Below are 26864 nucleotides of genomic sequence, written 5' to 3'. Positions count from 1 at the left end.
TGCCCTAGTAAAAGAGCCTCTTCTCTCCTTCTGCATTGCCCCTTAAGTAGCTTCCCTTTTCTCCCTCTTCTCATGAGAGTTGGGCAAATCCTATTCTGTCAGCTCTTTCTCTGAATTGTCACCTTTTCTGTCACACAATAAGACATCATACATGAGTGATTCTTTCTACAAACTAACTTCCCTTTTATTGTTTGGGATTAAAGGCATCTGTCACCACACCTGGACCTAAGCTTCTCTTTACCTGATTCTTGCTCTATACCAGGGTGGCCTTAATCACAGATCTGCTTGCCTCTGTCACATGGATTAAAGGTGGGTAGGTATTTCACCAGGATCACACAGACCAAGAAGGTCTTTGGATGTGATCTCTTATCAGAGCAGCCATGTTCTGAATTAAAATTACTCTACGTAGTATTTTCTACTTGAAATAATTACTGACCACTGTCATTACAACTTAACCTTGAGAATCCCTCCCTCCCAGGAGGAAAAAGAGTTTTGCTTGGAATAATGTTGTCTTTAGAGCCTATGTTCCTTTGTGAAAAGCTTGGGCTAGCCATTATCTTTACAGAAGGATAAAGCAATGTGGTGTCTAATAATGGATCATACTCATACTCTGTATGTACTCTATTATAAATTGGAAAAATACTGAGAAAAATGAGACTCACATATCTTGAACACCTAAGAGATTATTTCCCTGAGGTTCATCTTTGTGAATCAAAGAATGTATTGAGGCTGCCTGGAGAAACACGGTGACCCTCACACTGCATCGTGACCAAAATTCCATCTCCATCTGGGTGATGACTCATATAAGAACTAGCGTTGTAGTTCCTCGCCCAAATTTGAGTTCGCTCCTCTGAAGAGTGTCTACTATCCCTCAGTAATTTCTGAGTCCTTGTAATTATTTAGGAAGGCTTTTTTTAAGTCCTTGTATATTTTATGGGTTTTTATTTTGGCTTATGTGCCTTCAACCATCCTCCAGGAATGAATGTCTTAAGTCAGAGGAAACCGCTAGGGCATACCTACCAAAAATAACCTGATAATTTTTGAATGTTTGATAAATGTCAAATAAATTTGAATGTTTCACTTCAGAAGAAAAGGATATACAACACCTACCAGTATAGTCAGACAAATTTGACTGTGTTTGCTCTCAAGGCTAATCCTGTCAATAGATGTTTACCTAAGAATTTTGACATGGGGGAAAGTTTCAGCACACCAGTAATAAACATGTTCCTTCTGTCTTGTCTGTTCTTTCCTGCAACAGTCAAACTAGATGTGACGTGTTCATTGTGATAGCGTCATTGCATATTCTATAGTATAAGATGACATTTGTACTTTATTCTGTTGGAAGTAATTGAATCTCTTTCCTCTTTCTCTCTCTCTCTCTCTCTCTCACACACACACACTCCGAGTGTGTGTGCGTGTGTGTCTTTTGCTCTGATTTAGATAGTAATCAAAAGACAGGCTCAAGAGAAATGTGAGACTCGGGAACTCTGCTGTTTTCAAACCCTCCCTCTGCTAAAGATAGTAACAAGTGGCAACACCATAAATCTCAGAGTTAAGATGAGCCAGCAAACCAAATGTGCAAGGCTAACCTTTGAAAGGGTTGACTACCTTTGTCCTTCTCCTTATATGTAATTTTCTTGGTAAAGATGAGATTTTTAAGACAAAGCTTTAAGATCTTAATCCTCTATCTTTACAGATTGCTGAACTCTGAACATAATAGTGCTTACAAATTTAGTTCTTGGGATTTGCTTATGTGATAATACCTGCAGGGCTTCTCATACTGGCTTCTGTCTATTCTTCATGCTCCTTCTCCTTCCTGACCATCCTGGTCATCCCCTCAGTGTGGCAATGCATATTCCTTCCATTTGAAACACTTTTCAATGGTAATTGTTTCCTGAGCAGCTGACTTACCTCCAACCTAACAGAATAATGATGAAACTGGGCTGTGAAGTCAGTTTGGGTGTCCAGACTTACTCATCCATTTAGTCTATAGCACTGACATTGTCTCTTTAATGTAACCCATCTGATTTAATCACTTTTTCCAGTCTAGTATCATGGTCCTCTCCACCGCTTTGAGAGAACTTACTCATGCTCACAGCCCTTTTGTAAGAAAATAAAATGAAGAACGATTAGCTAATAACAATTTCTTCACAGTTCCTCAAGGACAAGTTAACACAGAAATACATTATTTGCAATGTAGTTTAAAATAACTGCAAAAGAAGTAACTATTACTCAATTCCTAAGTCATAGCCAGTGTCAGGACTTTTGCTTCTGACCTCATAGTGTCTGTTCCTTCCTTGATCTTGCGGTAGCAGCTTTCTTATTCCCACTGTCTAGATGGAGGCCAACAGGTCTCCTTCAGAGAGGCTGTGGTTCAGGATGGCTGGAAAGCGAATCTACTGATTTCAAACTGTGTTTCTTTCTTTCATGAGAAGACAGATATGATCACAATAATGGTGATAATGAGATCTGCAAAATGCTTTATGTCTGACATTTTAATTTTTATTTCTGAAAAAAAAGGAACCTTCTTTTATGCCTAAACATAAATAAGAGGTCATGTTTCATGATCTAGAGAAAATAAATTGCTCTTCCAATTTTACACTGGCTTTTTTGTTCCATGCTATGAAATATTTTCTGATGAAGTTTTCTTAACTGTAAATAAGGTTAGAGGAGAGGGTAGTCAACCAAAACAATTATAATTGGCTACAAACCTAATCCAATAACCCCAGTTCACCCATATTGTTAAGTGAGTTAATTGGACCCACACAGCCACAAGCTAAATATGTTGTTGTGTGCAAACAGTGAATCCAATTTCTCTCATCAGTGTACCACTGCAACAACACTGTGCAGACTGGATGGAGTCAGGAGGAAGAGAGTCATTGTGAGGTAAAAGTCCATAACAGTGCTATCTGTTCCTGTGATCTGATCCTGCCAGGGACACAGAAACAGGCAGACAGACAGACAGAGAGATTCACCACTGTATCTGTTTCATTTTTATTGAAATAAATATACATAAAACCTCTTAATATAACTAAGCTCAATCCTGGTCAACACAGACGGCCTTCTCTGCTCAGACACCGAGTAAACATTGGATCTGAGATGTGTTCACAGTAATTGGTGTCAATGGGCTCGTTTTCTTTTTCCAGGTGCTTGTTTTTGCCTGGGTACACAAACATGGTTTTTTTATTTAAAATTCAGGAGGTAAGAAAGTTTTTTCTCCTTACTTTGCTGTTTGAAAGTGCCACCATTTAGGATGGGGTTCAACACTAGAGTGTAAGGAGGGAATCAGTGTGTGGGACCTCAGGTGTTGGGCACTTCTCATTCACACGGAAGCTGCACAGGTCAGGGTGCATATAAACCATCCTTGTTTATGAATGAGAGATATAATTATATAATTATGTCTTCCTTTTACTGGTGAGATTATAATAAGATTATAGATGGATTTGTAGTATAATGAGATACACAGAGATGTGAGAAAAACATTCAGCCAATAAAAATAGCAATAACATAAATAAGCATGAAAATACAGGTTCTTTTATTCAATCTTAGGACTCAGGTTATAATGTAATAATAAATGAGCAAATGAAAAATTTTCGTGAGTGACTAAATACGAAGGGTCTCCTCCATTTGTGTTTTGTGGTAGTGTGTTCTTAATTCTAGTCTGTGTGCCTGTAGACCAACATGTCAGGCACCTTCCTCTATCACTCTACATTTTTGTTAAGAACTTGAAGCTCTGGTCGCTTGCCTGCTTCCGCTTCATACTTCTCTCCCAGTGCTAGGGTTACAGGTGCCTGCCTCCATGGCAGGCTCTCTACGTGGACACTGGGGATTCAAACTCAGGTCTGCATACGGTGGGGCAATTACTTCATCCACTAAGTCATCTCTCCAGCCTGGGATCTTTGACTTTCAATGTTCCTCATACAAATTAGAATTGATGGCCCTCCTCCGAAATTCAACTTTTATTCCTTTATCAGAAGTACACTTAGCATTATTAAATGCCTATGGAGTCATAATGTAGCTATTTCAGTTGTGCATCTATAAAAGCAGGTGTTATTAAAGGTTTATGGAGGTTTATGAGATGGCTCAGCAGGGAAATGTGCTTCCTAGCAAGTCTGGTAGAAGGACAGAACTGACTTTCTTATGTTGTCATCTGATTACTGCAAATACATGATAGCACACACACACTCACATACATATCCTCACAGATACACATACACTCACACATACATACACACATATACCACACACTGACACAGTGATTCATATATACGTAAATAAATAAATTTATTGTAAAAATTTATGTTTCTTGAAAAAAAATTATGAACCTTAACATCCTATAGCCAGACACTCTAAGAAGATCAGCCTGTAAGTATTCTTGTTAATGGATGGATATGTAGAAGACACTAACATACTTGGAGAATATGAATATGAATTGAATCTAGCATGAAATTTAATAACACACCCTGCATAACAAATAGTTTCAAATAGGATTAGAAAATGCTGCCACACTATAGGACTATTTATACCTTTGTGACAGCAATAGGACACTTCTTACTTGTGACTTCAAATGGGTGTAATGGATTTCTTAGCTAGTATGTACAGAGACCTAGTTCCAGTCTCCAGCACTGTATAAAGTGGAGAGCAGAGGAGGTCGAAATAAGATGAGGGGAAGAATAGATTCATTATCTTTCTATTGTTAATTTTACTGCTGATTTTGCCTAGATCCTGAATTGGTATCTTTATTTATTATGCTTATATTATCACTGAAATCACTGGCTTTTTAAAACTGAACTTTTGGGCAATGTAGAGATTGGTCAATGGTAAAAAGTACTCCTCACTGCTTGTTCAGTTTTCAGGACCCACATGCTGGCTCACAGCCATACAAAGCTCAACAAGTTTCAGGTGATCTGATGCTTTTTGACTTCTGCAGCTACATACACACACACACACACACACACACACTGTTTTTGAATACATGTTAGCAAAAACTCATAAACATAAAATAAATGAATAGAAACAACTTTGACCTATGACATTTTTGCTCAGTATTATAACCATTTCATTAGATATATATTAAGCCAACTTTTGAGAGTTTAGTGTAACTATCCTGTCAAAAAGTATATTAACTATATTCTAAAGATGAATGTTAACTATAAGACTATTAAGATAATAATCCCCAAGAAATTAAAAGTTCTGTAAGAATCTCATACTAGGAAAAGAAAAGCCTATGCCAGCCAAAAAGAAAATCAAATAAAAGTACTTTCTTCCAAGAAACTTACAACCTTAAGGAAGTGAGGAAGGGTGATAGTGGGAGAGGCCACAATCTGTCTTGCACTGCTTAAATACACATATTTCCAGTCTTCCATTTAAAATTGAACTTCACATGCAGCACTTCAAATGTGGGCTAGAGGAGTCATTAGATCTCTTTGTCCCTCTTCCCCATGAATATATCTTTATGTTCTGTTTGCGTTCAGTTTGCTTGTTCTGCCTGGCTTATTATGGATTGTGGTAGTTTGAATGAAAACAGCTTCAGTGGGCTCATCGTGGGCTCACCTCATATTAGGGGGTGTGGCCTCGTTGAAGTAGATATGACATTTTTTGGAGTTGATATGGCCTTGATGGAAGAAGTGTGTCCCTTAGGGGTTTCTAATGCTCAAACCAGGCCCAGTGACTCTCTCTGCCTGCTGACTGTAGAACTCTCAGCTCGTTCTCCAGCACCATGTCTGCCTGCATGCTGCCATGCTTCCCGCTGTGATGACCTGGAGAGCCACACCCACTGGAAACAACAAAAGTCATCAAGTCAGCAGAGCTGTTTGACTCAACTTCAGCAAAGCTGACCTGAGTGCTGTGATTGCTGTCATTTTGCCACTCATTTTTCTGTGTTGTTCTCTCCATGTTGCATTCTTGGGGACTTTCCTTGTTCTTATTCATTTTATGTCTTTTTCTGAGAAAATAATGTCTGAATCTTTTTAGGAAAGTCCTAAACTTACTATCCCTTCTGCCTTTAGGGAAATAACTTTACCTGATCCTGTATGGAAGTCTTCCTTATGCCCTGGACATTGTGATAAGCACAGGTAAGCACAAAACCAGGAATTTCTAAATGAGGCCATGATTCCAGGAATCTTCTTGCAGTATCCACCCCTAAGCAAACTGAAACAGTGTAGTTGGAAGATGGTAAACGTAGAAATAATTGACAAATACCAACTGGCCAGGAGAATTGGAAACAGATTCAAGACCTCTTTTTACACTTAGCTTAGAGCTCTCTGGAAATGTAGTTTAAATATTGAGGATTGTAGAGGGCATATCCCTGGAGGAATACAATTTCAATAAATAAGATTGGATGACTAAAATACCTTTTCCTACTTAATAGTGTAGATAATGAAATGATATAACTAAAAAGAAATAGGCATTAGTATTTGCTATTCAGAAAAAGACCAGTTCACATATTTTCTATTTGTCTGGAGTGCTTTAAAACTGCAAATACTGCCATCCTAAAACCAGGCTGTCGTATAATAAATGTGTTTGCTTTGGCAGAAACATTCTTTAGATTCTTTGAATTGGAGTTATAGGGCTGATAATAAAAATCTGTTCTATTGTACTTCTAATTGCAAGTGAACCTGTATTCTCAGACATGTAATAAAAAAAATTAAACACATGCCTGTAGACAAAATGATATAATCTGTACTTTTTGGATAAGCATTAGTCTGTCTTGTTCTGTGAAACCTGTATAAATACAGAAGCAATCTGATTGCTAGTCAGTCAGTGCTGCAAGATTTTTCTGACCACTGCACCTTGCTCATCCCTTGCTGACTCATTATTTCATCCCCAGTGACTCTGTCAACTGCTGGGTCTGGTCCTGAGCAGAAGATAATGGACTAAACCTCTGAACTACTAGCTGGCCTCAATGAAATGTTTTACGTTTTAAGGATTGGTGTGGTTATGGTATCTCTTCAGAGCATAGACCCCTAAGACATGGCTAGATGACTGAAACTAGATTCATGTATTGCAGAATGCAATCTTAAGTTTGATAATATAAAGTTCCAAAGAAATTATATTGCTTTGCTTTTCATATTTCTTGCATTTCTCTGTCGCTTTTTGTGCATTGTGTAGAATTGATATTCTGCTATTTCAGTTCTATTGTTCTTCTCATATTTTGTATTGTATGTTGGTCTTTTAGGTGGCTATTCTTCTCTTGAGTTGATGATCTCCACTTCCATTCAGCACAGACAAAGCAAAGCATAACAAAAAATGATAACAAAAAAACCTTTTAAACAAACCATGTTTTAAAGTACTGTAAAAAGCAATTGGATTTTTCTGTTTATCCTATATTATATATCTAATATCCACTTATGATTGAGTGTATGCCCTGTGTGTCTTTCTGCTTCTGGGATACCTCACTCAGGATGATCTTTTCCAGTTCCCACCATTTGCCGGCAAATTTTATGATTTCCTTGTTTTTAATTGCTGAGTAGTATTCCATTGTGTAAATGTACCACAATTTCTGTATCCATTACTCAGATGGGGGGCATCTGGGTTGTTTCCAGCTTCTGACTATTACAAATAAAGCTGCTACAAACATGGTTGAGCAAATGTCCTTGTTGTACACTTGAGCATCTTTTGGATATATGCCTATAAGTAGATATTAGACATATAATATAGGATAAACATACTAAAATCTGTGCACATAAAGAAGCTAAAAAAGATAGAGGACCCTGACTAAGATGCTCAATCCTCATTCAGAAAGGCAAAGAGGATAGACATCAGAAGATAGAGAAAACAGGGAAAAGGACAGGAGCCTACCACAGAGTGCCTCTCAAAGACTCTATCCTACAGGGTATCAAAGCAGATGCTGAGACTTACAGCCAAATTTTGGGCAGAGTGCAGGAAATCTTATGAAAGAAGTGGGAAATAAAAGACCTGGAGAGGATAGGAGCTCCACAAGAAGAGCAACAGAAAAAAAAATCTGGGCACAAGGGTCTTTTCTGAGACTCATACTCCAGCCAAGGACCATTCATGGAGAATAACCTAGAACCCCTGCACAGATGTAGCCCATGGCAGTTCAGTGTCCAAGTGGGTTCCATAACAACGGAAACAGGGACTGCCTCTGATATGAACTGACAGGCCTGCTCTTTGATCACCTCCCCCTGAGGGGGATTCAGCCTTACCAGTCCACAGAGGAGGACCGTGCAGCCACTCCTGATGAAACCTGATAGACTAGGATCAGAAGGAAGGAGAGGAAGACCTCCTCTATCAGTGGAATGGGGGAGGGGCATTGGTGGAGATGCAGGAGGAAGGGGAAGATTGGGAGGGGAGGTGGGAAGGAGCTACAGGTGGGATACAAAGTGAATACACTGTAATTGATAATATTTTTTTTTTAAAGTATTTGGAAACTTTGCGATACCCTGGATAAACTTAGAAAATAAGTGAGCTGGGATGCTAATAGGATAAACTAATAATCTATACATAATGAACCTGATGTTAAACAATAAAAAGACAGCAATATGGAAAGAGAAAAGGAGAGAAGAATTAAGACTGGGATAAGAATAAAAATAAATAGTATAAGCTCATAGTAAATGATAACAAGGATGACCATGGTGAAGTAACTGTCAACAAAGTTAAACCAGCATAAAACCAAACAAAACCAAAAACAACAAATGAGTAACCCTACCTGTCAATATTTCTTCCTTGCTAAAGAAAATGTGTGGGTCCCCCACATACTAGGCTTTTCATCTGAAGCTTAACCTGTGGGTAAGGGAACTTTGTTGTTTTTCTTTCTATACTCAAAATAGATTATAATATGGAGGCTCTTGTCTAGACAGATCTAGTTTCTTCTTCTGCTGGGTTGACTTCCTAGGCAGGATCTACACTCCCAGCGCTCCCTCCAGCTTGGCTTTAATCTCTTCAGCTATGCAAGTTTGGGTTTTTGTTCTGCATAGTGCCTATGTATGGGCATCCTCCCTGTGTGCGATTAAGGGTCCTTGTTTTTCAAAAGAGTACATTGGTGTCCTGCAGTCTGATTATATTTCATGGCCAGTGTCCTGGGTCCATATTTATTCTCAGAAGGATGACTGTCATAGTCAGTGGAAACGGGCCTTTGGGGATATTCAGCTCTCCCTCCCCAGGAATTTCTAATGTAAATCCATCCTGGGCACAGTTCACTCCACATCATCTGCATCTTGTGTATGATATATGACCAAAATTTATCGTTGTGACAGAGGAAGAGAAGGAAGAATAAAAGCAAATAGAATAAGAAGGAAAGGAAAGGAAGGAGAGAAGTAATGCATTTCAAAGAATTAATGATTCTTTATAGAATTACTTTATGATGCTCTAGGCAGATCTTTAAAAGTTCATAAATAGAAGTATTTCATATATATAGGAGTTTTCCATCCATACATGTGTATGCATCATGCATGCTTTCTACCTGTAGGAGTCAGAAAAGGGTGTCATTTCCCAGGACTGGATTATGGATGGTAGTGAGCCATGTGAATGTTGGGCCTGAATCTGGGTCTTCTGCGAGAGTAACTCTATCTCCCCTTTAAAGTTGATTTTTAATAAGTAAGTTTACCTCTATAGTGGAAGGGACATTTAATCAGCCTATTGGTGTTGATAGGTGAGTCATATAACTTTATTCCTCTACCAGAGTAAAATTAAAACTGTCACTTGTCAATTCCATTAGTTCAATACCTTGAAAGACAGTGGGAGTAATTCTCTGGGGACAGAGCTCCTGCACTATTCTGAGACCTTTATGTGGGCGCAGTTAATGATTGCCTCATTACAAATTTAATCACATGTAACTATATATATATTTACTGTTTCTTCCTGAGGTATCAACAAAAATTAAATCCCAAAGAAATGATGAGACAAAGAATAAAGTAGATAATATTATCAGTGCAAAATTTGAAAATATTTAATCTTCACAGAAAGTAATAGGAGAGCTCTCCTGAGTGCATGCACCACTTATTAAGATAAATGTCAACTTTGGGGACACTAGAGGCTTCCTTTTACTTCCTGTTGAACTTATTCATGTTTGATGTATACAATCATTTCCCTTTCTGGTGTCTTGTTTACGACCATAAATCAAGATGCAGGTACTCTTGCTCTCCAGTACCAGATATCAGAGAGAAGTGATGGGTGGCCACCAGTTAAGGAAGATTGAAGTCCTCTTTGCTACCACTTAGTTATTCTATTGGCTGAAACTATGAACTCAGCAAGTGCAAGTGCTACTTAGTTGACTCAAATGAGAAAAGCATTAACATTATCTTAACTTATTCATCAATGATTATTTGTCCCAATAGAATATTGTTAGAAGAAATGCCCAAGACGTACAATTTTAGACAAAGAGAGTTGTTTCTTTGACACGAGTAAAGGGACGCCAGGACAAATTGTTGTGGGAGCCCACTAGACAGGACCAGTTAGACATAGCTTATAGCTAGTGGAAAGTCTGTATTTCACCTGACTGGAACCATATTCAGGTATTTGTGGCCCTAGGTTGAATGTTTAGAGCAAGGAGATTTTTAAGGCCAAACCACATCCTGTTACCCTGCTCTGCATCTGCAGATTGAGGTTTATGCAAGCAAGCAATTTAACAGAAACTAAAGATAATTAACTAGGGTATCTTGACCTAGAGTTTGTAGAATAGAGTTGGGATTCCCCATCAAGCAGATCAAGTTGAAGTTAAACCTAAAATGGCCTCAGCAAGACTATAAGATGGAGGAACCTCTAAACTGTCTTGCCTTGTCAGAAAATAGCTATTTAGACTAATTACAGAGATGTTTCTTTAAAATATCTATTAAGCAGAGAATCTAGTGTATAAAAGTTACTCGAAAGTTTAGGTTTACTGTAGCTCTAGTTATCAGTATCTAGTTATCAATAATCTTTTACAACCTTGGTAAAAACAATGCATCCATCCCATTGAACCTTCATGGTTTTCTGTATATAAGTTGGGAATAATAGACAATGTTGAAGTTAGCATTCACCAAATAATTTGTAGTTAGACACAATCAATCTGTCTCATCTTTCATTTTTAACTCTTTCTCTCACATCCCAACTTGGGATGCAGAAGGGATGCAAACTGAATACATTGTAATAAATAAATAAATAAATAAATAAATAAATAAATAAATAAATAAATAAATAAAATTATTAATAATAATAATAGACAAAAAAGACACGGAATGCCCTGAAACAACTACAAGGAATTGTGCTTTAGGAACATGGATTCAGGCTGCTTTGAGCAAGAGATGTCTCAGTGGATAAGAGCACTGTCTGCTCTTCTTGTGGTCCTGAGTTTAAGTCCCAGCAACCACACGGTGGCTGACAACAATATATACTGGCACTCATATATTAAATAAATAAACAAAATCTTTAAAAAAGACAGAGATTATATATCAAAAACTTGTATGATTTTTGTCCTACTTTGGTGCATATTCCTACTTTGGACATATTGTTGACGTGCAGGTGATTCGATGGGCCTGTACCAGGTGCACAGGATATAAGGGCTGACCCACCACCCCAGCTGACTCTCTCTGTCTTTCGGCTTCTCTCTCTCAGTCTTTGTCTGTCTCTCTCTCACTCTGTCTGTCAGTCTCTCTGTCTCTTTGTCTCTTTGTGCCCTCATAGTTCACTGAGGCTCCAATTCCTCTCCCCTTATTCTCCCCTCAAGTAAACCTCCTTTATACTGGATGTAACATGTCATATCATTATTATAACACATATGTCTGCCTTTGTGTGCATGTAGATGGATGTAGTTTATGTTTGACTGTTTAAGTCTCAAGAACTTCCTCGTGTCACAGACCTCTACTTCCACTCTCTTTGATACAAGTTCACTTATGTGTGGGTCAGGGTAGGTGGCCTCCACCCTTCAAAGGAATCTCCCTCTCCTCCATTCTCTCTTTTTAGTAACAGAAAGGTTACTTCCATGGCAAGACTTACATAAGTTCTAGTGTTTAAATTCAAGTCTTTTTTTTAAACATTTTATTTTTTTAATTTTTTTTTTTTACAATTTATTCACTTTGTAATCCAGTTGTAGCCCCTCCCTCCTCTCCTCTCAGTCTCACCTTCCCTCACTCTTTCAACCCTATCCTTCTCCCCCAGTCCACTAATAGGGGAGTCTTCTTCCCCTATTATCTGACCCAGGCCTATCAGTTCCCATCAGGACTGCCTGGATCCTCTTCCTCTGTGGGCTGGCTAGGTTGCCCCACCAGGGGGAAGGGGTCAGAAACGCACACATGGTATATAAACACTTACATTCAAGTCTTTGGGCATAAACTTTACCCACTAAGAAATCTCTCCAACTTACAATGAACTTTCATAGTAACAGAAAAAAAACATTCATAAATCAATGTATTTACCTAATACATTGGTATAGATGATGGTAGGAGGGCCATGACAAAATGGGAACATCCCTACTATCAGTTTTTGACGAGACCCGGTGGCATTCCTTGTTTTGGAGTTGGTAGCATCCAGTAGTAAATAGGTAGAAATGGCTATTAAAAGAACTAATGAAAATTTGGTGCCTTCAGTCTGCAATAATCTTACTCTAAAACCACATAGTTCTAATAAAATATTTTCTACAAAAGAGGCATGCTTTAATTAAACTTCAGTTTACTATGTTTAAGCAATAATATGCAAATAAAGATCATAACAACATCTGTTCTATGAACCTCCCATCATATTCCTGAGGAAACAATGTGTGATAGCCTTAGGCTCTAGAAATGAACATTTCTTCCACAATCACATAGAATAAAATTTTAATAGAAAGTAGCCGACTATAAATTAAAAAAAGAAGACATAAAATAATGTTGAAGTTTAATCTTTTCTGTATTTACTTATTAACGGTATTGGACATTTGAGTCACATCTGGTAAATATGGAGATAGTTACTTGTAAACAATTAGAGTGCTAGCTAATGGACCAATTTTGTACAAAATTTATCTATTTCACATTATATAACACAAATGTATAAGCTCAGAAAGGTGCACATTTGTGCATATACAGGTGCATGTGACCAAATGCACGTCCACAGTTTTCATGGACAAAGGAAAAGACAGCATCAAGAAGAAAGGAGAAAGATGGTCAATTTAGAACTCGTACGTGACTCACTTTCAAAGTTGCATGGTGCAATCATGATCACACAATCATGTGTGGTTCATCCTGTCACTGCCTCTCTTTTTCCGGGAAGCTCTCTTTCTTCTTCTTCTTTCTTCAGTGTCCATTGTCAGAATTTTCTCATCTATCTTAACACTACTAAAAGGTATTTAGGAAGAATGCATTCATCCCGTATAACCTAAGGCACACAGTCTAACTGTTGAATAAAACAGAGACAGTGACTATTGGTTCCTGTAATTTGCATTTGCTCCTATAATAACCATGCATCATATCTCATGTTGTAAATTAATAAAAGGTTCAAATGTGTTACCTAGGCAAACAGCTAGGATGTTACAAAGCATATATTAATTCTGTGCATTCAAAACCCCTCAATTCTTGTGTGTATCAAGGCAAAATAGGGAAGGGTACAGGTTCGATTTCATATATATATATATATATATATATATCAATATAACTGACCTGGATAACATGAAATGATGATAAAAATATATAAGGCATTTCAACAAGGGAAACAGTTCAAAATTTAGTCGTAACTCAACTCCATTTAAACAGAGAAAAATGAAATTTTAAGAACTGGGAGAAAGAAAGGAAATTTGAGGGGGGTACGTCTCTGGGACAGGAGAAGCTCCAGGGAACTAGCTCATACTCTTAGCAGCTGGAATATGGAGACCAAAGTTGACACCTCCTGTAGCCAGGTGGGACTTCTAGTGGAGGGAGGAGGACACCATCTGACCCATAAAACCTTTGACCCAAAGTTTATTTTGCCTACAAGATCTGTAGGGATAAAGTTGGAGCAGAGATCAAGAGAATGGCAACAAATGACTGTCCCAACTTGAAACCCATCCCGTGGGAGAGAGTCAACCCATGAGACTAATGATAATATTTTGCTATGCTTACAGACAAAAGTATAGCATAACTGTCTTCTAAGGGGCTTCATCCAGCAGCTAATGGAAACAGATGCAAGAGACCAACAGCCAAACTATAGGCTGAGCGAAAAGAGTTTTGTACACGAGAGAGAGGAAAGATTGAGGGAGCTGGAGGGTCAAGGGTACCATAAGAAGACCTACAAAGCAAACTAACCGGGGCCCATGGGTATTCACAGAGACTGAAACACCAACCAAAGAACATGCATGGGCTGGACTAGGCCCTCCACACATATATAGCAAATGTGCAGCTGGATCATATTGTGGGTCCCCTGCTAGCAGGAGTAGAGGCTGTCTCTGACTCTTGCCTGCCTCTGGATCTTTTTCCTTGATGTGCCAAGGTGGGTTGGTACAAATGGGTGCCTCCCTTCCTCTGAAAAGAAGAGAAAGGGAAAGGGAGAGGGTGTGAGGGAGAGGGCCACAGTCAGGATGTGATTAGATAGATAGATAGATGGATAGATAGATAGATAGATAGATAGATAGATAGATAGATAGATAGATAGGAAAAAAATAACTTGGATCCCCCTTCAGTAATTGAAGTTATTAGAAGGGAATAGATTGTTTTTTCTGAAGATTATTAGTTTACAATTTGTGGTAAGGTATAGCTTGGAAACTGGGCTCCTAGTTGCCCACAGAAGCTGAAAGCTAAGGGTATTAAGCTCTTTGAGAATCATATTTCAAGGTAATAGTTCACCAGTCCTTGACAAAGACACTTCTGGATAATGAAACTGGAAAGAGCCTTTTAAAAAGATCTATGTCCAAAAGGCAAGAGAAAGAATCTTCAATGGCATGTGTCCTCAAGTGAAGGCCCTAGGGAAAGTCCACAGACATAAAGCAGAAAGAACTCTATTCACAGTCAACCCTGGTACTCTCCACTCATCTTCTCCAATGAGTAATGTCTGTCTCTGGTTTCCACATTTTCCCTATTGCCTGTTATGTCTCTCTCTAGATCCTTAACTTCTTCTTTGTCATCTCATCATTGATAAAATGTCAGTAAATGAAATAATAGGAGACCAACACAAATATCATCATTATTGGTAGCTCACCATTAAAGTAAATATTGTCTTCTGGTAATATGCTTAGCAATCACTCAAGCTTTCCAGCAGGATGATTTGCCTGTTTTGGCTGAAACCATTTTCTTTAAGAATTCTGTTTTACCAAGATCTGTTTTGACAATGTATTGCATAAATATTTGTTATTATTTACTCTTGTTCAGTGAGGCTCTTTTATTTTATTCTGCTTGTATGAATGTGTGTATATAGAAGGACATATGGGTTTTCATTTATAAACATTTGAACAACTTTCATAGTATCTAGTCAGGTCTGCCTTGTTCAGCTCTTCTTCAGGTTTCTGTTAAAAACAGAAAAGTCAAAGGCAACTAGCCTAATCTGGAAGCATTTCACATACAATAATGTTCCCTAAGTAAATAATGTCTATGTGTATGTTGTTATCATGAAAATGTGATCTTCAAAAATAGGTATTTGAAAAATGGGCCCCATTATATGAATATGATGGGTGAAGTTAACTTTAAATCTATCAAAATCTATCTTAGGGAATAATAAACATATCAGTAGCAGGGATTTGAGGCTGATGTATATCAGAGGTGGAGACAGTCACTTAACACATGCTATGAACGGCAAGCATGGGAATACTCATGAGAAGGAAGCAGGACAAACTAGAGGCATGGCGTAAAGATAGCAATGCTCAGAAGGTCAAAGATTACATGAAATTGTTGTGGACAAGATGAATGTCCACCTTCAAGTCTGTGTTTGTTTATTTATTTGCTTGATTGATTTTCCTATCATTGTATTCACTTACAAAGTAAAATGTCAGCATAAAACTTAGTACTTCAAAACTTTCTATGAGCGAGCTCCAAGATGGCACACCATTTCTGAAGGGCAGAAGACTTGAAACTCCAAAACTGGTGAGTAGATGGGCGACTGAAACCAGAGCATCAACTTTGAGGTTTCCTGGGCTAGAGGGGACAACCATGAGCCAGGACAGAGTGGATCCAAGTCATGTGTGGCTGTTTCCAGAGTCTGAGAGCAGCAAACTATCCACCCCCTGCACTCCCAGCTACACTTCCCCTTGCTGAGCTTGGCCCAGCAGCTCAGCAGCAGCAGCAGCAGCAGCCTCAGCAGCAGGGAGTGTATAACTTCGGGTAATGGCTGCCTCCCTACTCTAAAGCCCAAACAGGGACCTACATCTGAAAGTAGAAAACTGTGGGCTCTCTGAGCTTACCACATGTGCCTGCAGGCGACTTCGCGGCCCTCAGCGCTTTCCACACACAACTGCAGGTAAGTGCACAGGGGCACCCTGCACTTTCCAGACAATGTTGCAAGTGTGTGCTTCAGACAGAGTGCAGACTGAGCTCCAGATCGGGTCCTGACTTACTAGCAGCCAGACAAAGGATCCCTCCCACCCACACCCCCACTGTGGGCAACACAGGGATCTCTGGGACAGCTTTCTCAACATTGAAACCCCTGTTCTGTGGCCTCCCAGCTGAGTCCAGCCAAACAATTTCTAGAACCAAGAGGTACAGCTTAGGCAGATCTAGCAATTGGAGCACAATACCAAGATATGCTTGCGGGCCACTGAGCAATTCAGGGCACCTATGAATGCACACTGTGCCCACAAAACATGCCAGCACCTGCCCCTGCCCTTAATTTCCTCCCTTACACTTCACCCACACAAGCAGACTTAAAGAAAGACATGCCATTAAACATACAAGAGGCCTACAGAACACCAAATAGACTAGCCCAGAAAAGAAAATCCTCATGTCACATAATAGTCAAACACTAAATCTAAATAACAAAGAAAAAATATTAAAAACAGCAAAGGAAAAAGGCCAAGAAACATATAAAAGTAAACCTGTCAGAATCACATCAGACTTCTCAACAGAAATCATGAGAGCCAGAAGGGCCTGGACAGATGTCATGCAGACTCCAAGACAGCACAGATGTCAAACAGACCACCATACCCAGCAAAATTTTAATCACCATAGATGGAGAAAACAAAATATTCCATGGCAAAACTAAATTTAAACAATACCTAAACAGCAACCCAGCCCTAGAGAAGATACTAGAAGGAAAACTCCAATCTAATGAAATCAACTACAGCCAAGAAAACACAGGACATAGATAACCTCACAACAAAAAAATCAAAAGAAAACAAGCACACAAACACACTATCACCACCAACTCCACAATAAAAGGAACTAACATTCATTGGTCACTATTATCTATCAACATTAATGGACTCAACTCTCCAATAAAAAGACACAGACTAACAGATTGGTTGAGGAAACAGGATCCAACATTCTGCTGCATCCAAGAAACACACCTTTCCAACAAACAGTAGATTCTGAATCACAGGGTGTTATTAAATTCATATGTACACACTTTCCTATAGCAAGATATGGGCTAATGGGCAGGGTTTTTTTTTTTCCACTTGTTTTCCTCATAACATTTAATCAGGACTGTATTTATATTCATAATTAAAATACAAAAGCAAATAGTGATTAGAGTAAAATGTAGTATTTGTTTACACAGGAAGCTATGAAAGGGGTCTTCATACCAAAGGACACCATCATCAAAACAAAACGACTGCCTACAGATTGGGAAAGAATCTTCACTAACCCTTAATCTGACAGAGGACTAATATTCAATATATACAAAGAACTAAAGAAGCTGAAAAGCAGCAAACCAAGTAATCCAATTAAAAAATGGGGAACAGAGCTAAACAGAGGATTCTCGACAGAAGAATATCGAATGGCAGAGAAACACTTAAAGAAATGCTCAACATGCCTAGTCATCAGGGAAATGCAAATCAAAACGACCCTGAGATTTCACCTTACACCCATCAGAATGGCCAAAATGAAAAACTCAAGTGACAACACATGCTGGAGAGGTTGTGGAGAAAGGGGAACCCTCCTCCACTGCTGGTGGGAATGTAAACTGGTACAACCACTCTGGAAATTTATCTGGCACTTTCTAATACAATTAGGAATAGTGCTTCCTCAAGACCCAGCTATATCACTCCTAGGTATATACCCAAACTTTGCTCAAGTACACAAAAGGGATACTTGCTCAACCATGTTTATAGCAGCTTTATTTTTAATAGCCAGAACCTGGAAACAACCCAGAGGTCCATCAACGAAGGAATGGGTACAGAAATTGTGGTATTTTTACACAATGGAATACTACTCAGCAACCAAAAAGGAGGAAATCATGAAATTTGCAGGCAAATGGTGGGATCTAGAAAAGATCATTCTGAGTGAAATATCCCAGAAGGAGAAAGACAAACACGGTATGTACTCACTTATATAGACCTATAAGATATGACAAACATAATGAAATCTATACACCTAAAAAAGATAATCAAGAGAGCAGACATGGGGTAAGATGATCAATCCTCCTTTAGAAAGACAGATGGGATGTGTATTGAATGTATGACAGGAGTCTACTGAGCGTATCTGAAAGAATCTAACTAGCAGTGTTTTCAAAACAGATACAAAGACTCATGACCAAACCTTCGGCAGAGTACAGGGAATCATAAGAAAGAAGGGGAGTTAGTCTGATAAGGAAAGGATAGGAGCTCCACAAGGACCAAATATATCTGGGTACAGGGTCTTTTCTGAGACTGACATTCAACCAAGGACCATATATGGATATATCCTAGAATCTCTGCTCAGATGTAGCCTGTGGTAGTTCAGTAACTAATTGGTTTCCCATAGTGAGGGGAACAAGGACTATTTCTAACAGGAACTCAATGACTGACTCTTTGACCTCCCCACCCCCCAAGGGAGGAGCAGTCCTGTTAGGCCACAGAGGAGAGCTTTGCAGCCAGAACTGAAGATACCTGATAAAACAGGATCAGATGAATGGGGAGGAGGTCCCCCCATCAGTGGACTTGGAAAGGGGCAGGGTGGAGATGAGGGAGGGAGGGAGGGTGGGATTGGGATGGAATGAGGGAGCGGGACACGGCTGGAATACAGAGTAAATAAAATGTAACTGATAAGAAAAAAATAAAATTAAATAAAAAAAGTTTCAGAAAATAACATTGTCATTAACATATTTGAATAAATATATTATAAATCAAAAAAGCATCAAAATAAAGAAAAGAAACTAAAGCGTCTCTGGAAATTGAGATGCTGAGAATTGGCTGCAATTTAAAGGTTTATGCTTGGAAAGCGTCTTTAAAGAGTTTAAACTTTTTTGCACATTATCAAGACTCTATGTTTATTGCATTTATCATAATCTACAAATACATAATTGTTTGTATTTTTGTTCGTTGTCTCTGTAATCAAAAAAGTATTTTAATTAAAAATAGAAACAAAAAAAGAATGAGTTAATGAAATTAATCTAAAGACATAATGATTAAATATTGATTATTAGTTGTAGTAGTTAAGCTTCCAAGAAAAACAGCCAATAATACAGTTGATATCTTTATTATCATGATTTATGAAAAAGACAATAAGTTATGCTTGAAATTATGAATTGCCTGCAATGTTAGTAATCCAAGTTGAACATTTCCTTGATTATATAAAGGTGTGGAAGACGTTTAAGCTATTTTTCGATGGATGTGTTTGACTTTGTGCTCTGATATAGTACCAACTTGGCGATCTTCAGCAGCTTGTTCAATGACATATAATCTAGTTTCATAATGTTGAAGCTAGCTGTGAAACTATCCAATCTTTTGATTAAAACAAAACAAAACAACAACAACAAAAAAAACCATTTAGGCCAGACAAGGAGGCTCACGTTTGTAATCCAGGCATTTAGGAGGATGATGTAATAGGACTGGCATGAGGTTGAAGCTGCCCAATGCCACATAGTTAGTTCTAGGCCAGTGAGGCCAGAGATTGAAACAAAACAAAAGCTTATTCACTGAGTTTATGACCTAGGAAAAAATGGACTGATGAAGAAGTCTACCTATATATCTCTTATGGAAAAGAAAGTGTTTTCCTATGACCAGAGTCAATTATTAATGTGAAGTCCTACTTCAATAAGCTCAAATATAACATACGACACGTTTTCTGAGGGATATTCATCCTGTTTCACAGGAGACTGGTACTGTAACACTGCTCAGAAGTTCAGGTGTATATAAATAAGAGACCCACAGGCAGAGCCTGCTCTTCTCACTATGCTAATTGACCACTCTCTCAAATCACCTTCTAAATACTTATGTTTACACCCACAAACCAGGGCTGTTCTCAGCCTTACCCACAGAAGCCTCTTTCTGCAGCGGACAACACTCAGTGGACAGATGCAGAACTGGTCAAAGTGCCGAGACAGACACTTGGACAGAGAGGGCTTTGCATACTTTCTTATTTCTTTATATTCATATATGAAATTCTAATAGGTAATGAAAGTAAACACTGAAAACAAAACTATAATTTTATTTTGATGCCCACTGATTCCTTAAGTAGTTTAAATCATGATACATACCGAGAATGTATTTGTCAGTAATCTGTATATAGTTTTGTAGGCTGCTGGTCTTTCACCTATTTTTCCTGTTATTCACTTAGGTCATTTCTCTATGTGTTGACAGAAATGGTCTGTGTGCTGACTGTTGCATGGATTGCTGGTTGGTTTACTACACTTGCAACACATGCCTTTCAGCTTCATTAATGTGCTGCTTATTGCTATACTTTCACGGTTGTCTCTTGTTTTGTTTCTGCCCTTTTTATAGAAATCAAGACACCTGTAAAATATTCCTACTGTTTCTGCCTATGTATTAGACTATTAAATCTATCTGCAGATTTCTTACAGGAAATTACAAATCTCAAACTTTTTCTCATTATACAAACTATAAAAATCAAAGAAGATGGGTATTTCATGACTGGTTTTAAGCATATCCAACTTTAGTTTAGAATCTCATAATATTTTTAATGTACAAAGAAATCTTGAGAGGGCAGTGGTTATAGAGGTAAGAAAAAGAGGAAGAATAAAGAAAATAGGTCAAGAAGATGGAACTTGTTGGGATTCCTTTCCCACCCGTTTGTCGATTGGCCATTTTGCAGTTAGTGCACAGGCCGCTTCCACCTCACTCCGAGTCCTCTGAATTTCAACTTTACCAAACAGCCAAGAAGACTAAAGAGGGTAGATAGAACTGTTGTGACTTGTTCACTCCGAGGAAAGCTCTATTTTAAAGTTGAAATTAGGTCATACATCATGTCAGTGGTTGAGAAAAGGTACCCTGCCTCCTAGCCAGACTTCCAAGGAAATATGCAAGATGAATGATGTTCTGGCCCTGGGTGTGAGGGAAGGAATCTGCCGCCCTCGATTCCACTCAGCATTTATAATCATTGTGACTTCCTTCAGTCATTTCCCCCTGACTTTATGAGCTGCCAGCTTTCCAGAAGGACATGTTTGATTCCTACAAAGAATCTGGTGCTCTGGCATTGTTTGCTGGCATTTCTCCAAATAACTCAGCTAAACAGGCTGAACATGATTCAAATTGAGAGGGAAGTGACTTGCACTAAAATGGTTGGTTTAGATTTTTTTGGAGATTAAAGCTAACCGCAAAGTTATATGATACTAGAGAAGGACTTCGGGTGGTCTATGCTGTTTTTCACTGATGCCTTATAAGGAAGCTGTTATGAATTAAGACCTGGCCCTCTTTCTGAGAAGCTTGCCCATAAATAAAGACATCACAAACGAAAACATCATGCACTTGGATTAGGGTAGCCACTCAAACAAGCACTTGCTAGTTGCAAGATCTACACATCTCAGAAAACTTTCATACCATTATACTGGCCATTCTAAAGCAAAGGAACTTCATATAAGGTTTTGCATTTTCACTCTCAATTACAGTTTTGTTCACAACAAACAACAAACTAAAATAGACTTCAGACCAGAAATCAGTTAGATTTATATCATCTTTCATGATCAATGTGTCCTTCTGCTTGCATTCTCTGCTTCCTCCTAATTCTTTGCTATCCTTTCTTAGACTCTGTATTAATTTGCTGTTACAGTGTCAAAAATTCATGTACATGATAACTTACAGCAAGAAGGGTCTTTTGGGGTTGTGATTCCACGTGAACAACAAGTCCATCATGGTGGGAAAACATGGAAGCAAGCAGCAGTTGAAGCAGAATGCTCATGCTCACATCTTCAAGCACAAAACAGAGAGAGAGAGAGAGAGAGAGAGAGAGAGAGAGAGAGAGAGAGAATGCACAGAAAATAGCATGTCTTTGAAACTACAAGGCTTACCCCCAGTAAAATACTTTCGCTAGAAAGGCCACACCTCCTAAACCTGCTGAAACAGTAGCAATAACTGGGAACCAAGTATTCAAATGCATGAACTTATGGAGACTTCCTCAATCCTTTCTCCCTTTCTTCTATCTTTCTTTCCTGGACTTTCCCCTCATATAAAAAATAGATGGTATCAGTGGCCTAGTTAGCTTTAATTGGCAGGTTGGCACAGTCTAGATTTACCTGTAAGTAGAGCCATGATTGTGGTATTGCCTAAAACAGACAGGCCTATATTCTGCCTACAGGATATTATGACTATTAATTGATGTAAGAGTACCTCGTTCGTGATGGTGTGGACAGCAGCAATCCTTCATAGGTTGTCCTGAAATGTGTAGCGAAGGTAGCTAAGTATAAACCTATGAGTTAGCAAGCCAACAATAATACAGCAAACAGTATCTCTTTATGGTGTCTGCCTCTGGTACTTACCTTGAGATTCTGCCCTGACTTTATCCAGCAATGGATTATGGCCTGCAAGTATAAGTAAAATAATCCCTTTCCTCTCCAAGTTATTTGTTGTTGTCACAGCAACAGGATAGAGCAGAATATTTGGAGACTGTCTCTATATATGTACATATATTAATGAAATTCGTGTTCAGGCCTGACATATGAATATATTACATTCAAAATTGTATGGACATATATATGCTGATACATACTTACATATTTATATATGTTTTGTATATGTGTATGAGTAAACATACATATTATATATATTTCGGCTACTACAAAAATTCCTTTTTTCACAACATAATATTTTTACTGATGATTTGAATTTTTACAGTTTTCATACCTGCTTCCCATTCCTCCCAGGTATATTCTCTCTTGCTTTTGACCTCCCACCACAAATGAAAAATACACCATGTCCAATTTGTGTTACCCACATAGTCATTGGAGCATGGTCAAGCTCCCAGTGTCAGCCCCTGAAAGAAAACTGAGTTCTTCCTCTCCTCCTGCTAGAAGCTATAAATTGTAAGGAGATAGACTTCAGCATCTTTTCTCAAAAATTTTAAGGACCCTCTTCAGTACCTTCCTGTCTGGACTGTCTTGTTTGTTTGTTTGTTTCTTTGTTTGTTTGTTTTGTGTGTGTGTGTGTGTGTGTGTGTGAGGTGTACTAAATGTTGCCTCAAAAGCATGCAATTGTCTTTCATTCTCAATTATGAGACTGAAGCCATTGATATCACTGCAAAAGAAGCTTCCCTTCCAATAACAGCCTGGAGCATCACTGATCACAGACTCGTACATGGTTTCCAGGGGCAGCATGGCTTGATGGATATCCTCATGGCCTCCGGTGGCTGCATAGAACGTGAACCTCAACATGTTACCTGAGGTAAGTGTGGATCACAGAGGTCAACGTGGTCTCCAGTGACAGCACAGACCAGAGACATCAACATGGCCTCAGGTGGCAGTACAGACCTTGGCCTCGAGCATGGCATCTGACAGCACCATGGACCATGAGCATCAGCATGGTCTCCATTGGCAGCAAGAGCCACACACTTCAGCAGGGCCTCTGGCAGGAGCACAGATCATGGATATCCACGTGGTCCTCAGCTGCAGCATGGACCACAGTCATCAGCTTGGCCTGCAGAGGCAACAGGAACCACTGAGAGCTTACGAGGAAGCTTAATGAAATGAACCATTCTTCATCGTGAAATGTCTCACTTTTTGTCAGAGCTAGAGTGACATTGTGGCTGAGCAGCACTTTTTGGAGCAGAGCAACCTTGCCAGGCCAAAGAGAAAGACAATGCAACCAGTCCTGATGAAACCTGGTAGGCTAGGGTCAGATAGAAGAGGAGGAAGACTTCACCAGTGGAATAGGGTAGGGGCATAGGAGGAGAAGAGGGAGGGAGGGTGGGATTGGTAGAAGATAAGGGAAGGGGGACACAGCCAGGATACAAGTTGAATAAATTGTAATAAATAATAATAATAATAATAATAGTGGTATTTATTTATTGTCTTTATTTTTTATTAAAAACAAAGAACAAACACTTGATTTCTAGGATTATTCATAAATAAAAATAACAGATTTCTCAATTAACAACAATCTGAATGTCACTTAATCCTAACTTAAAAGAAGGGATAAAGATTTCAGAATGAAAATAAAGAAGTTGATATAGAGATTCAGGTGTCAAAGACATTGGTAGATGGAGAGATATGATTTTGGTATTTGTGCCTCTAAACTGGAATTTAGAAAACTGTGTCCTAATCTATTGTTATTTCATTTCTGCCAGACTATTACTCTCTCAAAATATTATTTTGGGATTTTCATATGTAAATCATGTTGATTTTTCATCCCATTTTCTACCCTACTTTTTTTTTTTTTAAATTGTCTCACATTCTGCCCCTCTTTCCCTTCTTGTCTTCTGGAAGAAAACATTATGAATTCCTAAAGTTAAATAAAAAATATTGTTTTATAATATTTGATTTAATGTGAATATATGACCTGAGCAAGTAAGTTAAAATTGAGTAAGGAAAAAAAGTTAACGGAAGCTGTACAACACCAATCTTGTAGCCAAAGCCTTTTCCTCTACCTGAGGTTACAGTAAGCTCGCTGTTAATAGGCCAGATCACATCAGTCGCACATCCCTACAGGAGTCAGAACGTCCACCAGACAGGATCCAGGCAGAAAGCCATTGTGACTGAACTGCAGCACATACTGATTTCACATCCACCATTTTCTCAGAGCATTTCAAAAGTTCCTTTTTGCCTCATTCAGTAAAATTCCATTGTATAAACATAACACACTGTCGTTGTTAATATGCTATTTTCATTACTTATTTTATTGTATTGATGGACAACTAGGATGTGTACATTGCCTTGTTATTGTCAATAATGATACAATAATCATATATGAGTAATTTTTTGAAATATCCCTAAAGTATAAAAGGAGAAGAACCTACAAAATCATGCTATATACAATATCTTCAGTATTAAATTATTTTCCAACGTAATGGCAGGCTGATATATTATTAGATAACTTGGCTTCCCCATCAGTGAATTATTGTTTCTGATTTTCAAGGCAACACAAGGGGAGTAATTATACCAGAGCCTTCTTTTCATTACATTTTGTCGTAAAAATGCTTGATCACCCCACATGTGTAACAACCACTTAGCAAAGTGCCCCGTTAACTCAGCGTTTAGAACTGAAAAGGAATCAATGAAGAACTCATGGCCACTATTATTCATAAAATATGCAATGAGTGGCTTTGAAAAGTATAGAAAAATAAAAAGAAAATATATGTTTCAAGAAGTAAAAATATTGCTGACATTTAAATAATAAAAGAACCTCAATCTATTTTGCATGTAAAAGAGTAGGCCTTTAATTTTGTTCAGGTTATTCGTTTAAGCTTTATGTTTCTAGTGAAATGAGTTCAAGGCATTTAAAAATGAAATAAGGGCTAAGGGTGCCTCCTTGTAAGCAACTCAGCAGCAAAACAAGAGATTCTACCTCAAGTATGGTAAGGATGAATCCTTGAGGAGATTTGATTTCACTTAAACATTCTGCACTCATACACCCAGTTACATGCAAGCACATACCCACATTCACACACACACACACAATCAATCAATCAATCAATCAATCAATCAATCAGTATTTGTATGCTTATAGAAAGAGAGCTCACCAATTATTTATTTTTTGTATCCAGGTAAAATGTGAGAAATGATAGGCATGGTCTGTTCTTTTGTTTAATCAAAATCTTTCACTTCTAGAAAGGAAATGGTAAGAACAAATGACAAAGTTGCATGCACATAATTTCTACCCATCTGACTACTCATAAAATTAAGGCTTCTGTTTCTGTTTCCTGACAGGATTGGTAAGACTTAACAATAAAGTTTAACTTCCTTTGCTCTGAAAGTGGATTTGATCTGACTTACTGTTATTTAATATAGGTAAAATCAATGCACTATATATTATATATCATATAATATAATATCTTACCATTAGAGGGATCTGGGGAAAGATATACAGGATTTCACTATGTGTGAAATTCTTTCTTATATTATCGACAATAATTTAAAAGGATTCAGTGAAGACAGTGACCTTCCAAAGACAGCCTTTTCGAATTGTATAGCTAGTCCTGCATTGGTCTGTAGGAGAAGATGCAGACGTGACCTGGCAGCCAGCCTACTTGGTACACTTGGCTTCTAAATAAGCTCTGCACACCATGCTCCTGGAGTCAGACCGCTGAATTCTGAAGTAGCCAAACGCAGCAAAGCACCTGTGGACAAGCCTACCCGTCACATTTCCTTTAATGCGCTTCTTCTGCAGAGAGACCTTGGTGGTGTGAGTGCTCACCATCCTGTTGGAGATAATGAACTAACCAATCACAGTCAATAGGCTTCCACTAAGTATGTGGTTGATCATGGGCAATAAAGCAGATGCTGTCCCCTGAAGCCGTTTTCAGAGTGCTTTATCTTCATACCTTCTACCAACCCACAGCATGCTTGTCTTCTCAGGGGACACCCAGGTAATGAGGGCATTAGTATTTTCATTTGGGGGGAAGATCTTACTGTGATGGAGTTGTCTTTCTTTCTTTCTTTCTTTCTTTCTTTCTTTCTTTCTTTCTTTCTTTCTTTCT

The sequence above is a fragment of the Psammomys obesus genome, unplaced genomic scaffold (assembly GCF_907164565.1).
Source record: "Psammomys obesus unplaced genomic scaffold, mPsaObe1.curated_primary_1811, whole genome shotgun sequence".
Lineage (NCBI taxonomy): Eukaryota > Metazoa > Chordata > Mammalia > Rodentia > Muridae > Psammomys > Psammomys obesus.
Note: the sequence above shows the minus strand (reverse complement) of the source record.